This window comes from Camelina sativa, chromosome 6, assembly GCF_000633955.1.
Source record: "Camelina sativa cultivar DH55 chromosome 6, Cs, whole genome shotgun sequence".
NCBI lineage: Eukaryota > Viridiplantae > Streptophyta > Magnoliopsida > Brassicales > Brassicaceae > Camelina > Camelina sativa.
The window spans coordinates 5,495,806-5,498,714 of NC_025690.1; the positions used below are offsets into that span (position 1 = coordinate 5,495,806).

At 33.5% G+C, this 2,909-nt stretch overlaps 1 pseudogene; it reads left to right on the forward strand.

The window, feature by feature from the left end:
• On the forward strand, nt 542-2,521 carry LOC104790472 (annotated as a pseudogene).

Genomic DNA, 2,909 nt, shown 5'->3' on the forward strand with positions numbered 1-2,909 from the left:
ATGTTAACATGGAGACTAAATAACATAGGTAAAACAATAAAGATTATAAAGTATATTTTATTTCAAAAACCAAAACAAAACAAATCTCTTTTCCTTCCCTACAAAGTATTTTTATTACAAAGTTTCCAAAACACACATTTTCCTCATCTCATTTCTCTCCTTTCCCATTTAATCACGTAAGAGATTGTGGCTTATATAGAGAAACATGTGTTCAATATCTCCAACAGTTGGTTGCTCACAAGTTTACAAAAAAAAAAAAAAAAAACTAGAAACCACATCTTTTTATCATTCTTTCATTATATCCATAAAAATCTAAAACCACAGCTTTACAAAAAAAAAAAAAAACAAAACAAAAAAACCACACAAAGATCCATAAAACAAAATTTGTTTTCCACTTTTCTTTCAGTCTATCCTAAATTGTTATCCACATCGTATCTATCATTCTTTCATCACTATTGATTTATAGATGTTTATTGAGGTTAAAGTTGTAACTAACAGAACACGTGTTCGTAACCAAAATCAGTGTAACTAACCAAACACGTGTTCCTCCTGCATGTTTTTTTCCTATAAATACATGTCTATCACTCAACCTAACAAATCATTCAAACTTCAAACCTTGAGGAGCAAGAGTCTCATTCAACTAGGTAACTTTCTCTATCTTTCACTACAGCTTTTAAAGTATTCTTAGATTTTCTCATATATACCTAGTTGTATATTGTACTCATATTTCTGCTAATAAAATCAATTATTAACTAAAAAAAAGTTATACAAAGAATCTTATAAAAATTTGTTTTATTATTTTTATTTTTCTTTGTGTTCTTCATATTTTCTATTTGTTATCGTAATTTTTTTTCTATGTACTTAATATAAACACTAGGTGAGTAATCAGAAAATAATTCTACATTTTTTATTGTTTTGGAAATCAAGAATAAAATTATTATCGAGAATGACGTACATATATATTAATTAGCATATAAAGTTTCTTCAAAAATATGTTTCATTATCAAGGATATTATATTTTCTTAAAAACTAATATTAAAAAATCAGAAATATAATTTCAAAATCAGTGCTTATTAATGAAAATGCATTAAAATGAAAATAAAAAAATATAAAACAAAAAACATTTATATAACTTTTTTTTTTCTTTTATTTTTTTGTAAACTGAGAGTTGTTGTTGAGGAACTATAAAATTTTCAGGTCTATGCAAAACATTTTCCTAAATCTGTCTTACGTTTTCTTGATATTTTTTTTACTTTCAGTTATATCATCAATGGCTTTATCCGAAGAAACAATGTCGAAATGCTCAGTACACCTGAGTCCTTACAAATCCGCTTGTGAAGACCACCCAGAGCTCAAATCCTTTAATCCTGCGCTTCAGGAGCGAGCGAACAAAGTGATAGACTCACTCACCACTGGAGCTGAGACTGGGACCGGGTATTTGTCCCAACATGAAATACACATGGAGGTCTCCAAGCACCTCTTTGAAGTTAGCCAAGATGTGGCAAACTTCATTGCAAAGCTCTAAACTCTTTGGTCACTGCCTATTTTGAAAATACCTTGAAGACTTTAGAGATTTTCGATAATGTAATGGATTGCGTGGAGAAAGCAGAAATTGGCCGACTTTACATTCAAGAGGCCGTGGCACAGTTCGAAAAAGAGTCGGCAGAAAATGATGTTGGGGGAAAGAAGAAGAGGTATGAAAAAACCTTGGAGAAGCTGAAGAAGTTTAAAGCCATGGGAGATCCTTTTGATGGCCGCGAGCTCACGAATCAGTTCAAGTTGATCCAAAAGCAGCAGGAGTCCCTTCTACAAGAAGTGAGTGAGGCTAAAACAAAGCTTGATGAGGAAGTAAAGAAGCTTGCTGAGGAATATGCTAAAGCACAAAAGCAAAGTAAACTTGCGAATGTGCTTTTCGGCGCTACGTTTTGCATTGTTGTTGTCGGATCAATAGCTCTAATTGCATCAGGGGTGGGTGCGCCTTTAGGCATTGTAGGGGTTGTATCATTACCAGTGATTGCTGTTGGATGGGTAGGCGTACACACTTTCTTGGAGTCACGGATGGATGCTCTGAAGAGACAGCAGGAAGCTCTCGCGAGACTGAACGAAAATTTATCATCGGTGGAGCATGGTATAGTAACCAACGAAAGAGCAATAGAGAACATATCTGAACAAGTCCACCATCTAGAAAAAAAGATCTCGTCTCTTTTAAAACTAGTGGATGAGGCTATTGAGGATGAAGGAGATGAGGTGGACACTAAACTTGCCCTCCACTTAATCAGAGACAAAGTAACCAAACTAACAGAGACACTCAAGGTGATTGGTGAAACAGTGGATAAACTTAACAAAATGATCCGTGAGGCGAGACTTCACGTTCTGGAAAAGATCAGCGGTTCTGGAAAATAACATCGTGGTTGACGTTATGGATGTTTGTTGTTCAAGAGTCTCAAGACCCATATTTTCTATGTCTTATAATAATAAATGGGTTATTAGGGTTTACAGCCCAGTGTACCTTTTTATTTTACTTTGTAACGTCGTTTGACCATCCGAGAGGATTGGTTGATATATATGTACCTCTATCCCGTATGTATTATATATAATTCGTGAAATAAAGTTTGAATAAACTTGTTGTATTTTATTTCACATTCATCTATTCACAAATTAAATGACCCAAAAACTTTCCAGATAAAACCACTTTTGCCTTCCGACAAAACTGAGGTATTTGGTCTAAAGTAGAAGTTGAATAAACACCAAGTTATCAAGCATCTTTGAGATACTATTACTAGTTGGAAACACATTTATGCACGTACATCTCATTATCATAAAATGTGAGCTAAGAAGCTTAAACATCTAAAATATGTTATCACAAGAATTCTAGTTCCATGATGGATATAGCTTCTTCCTCCGTTCAA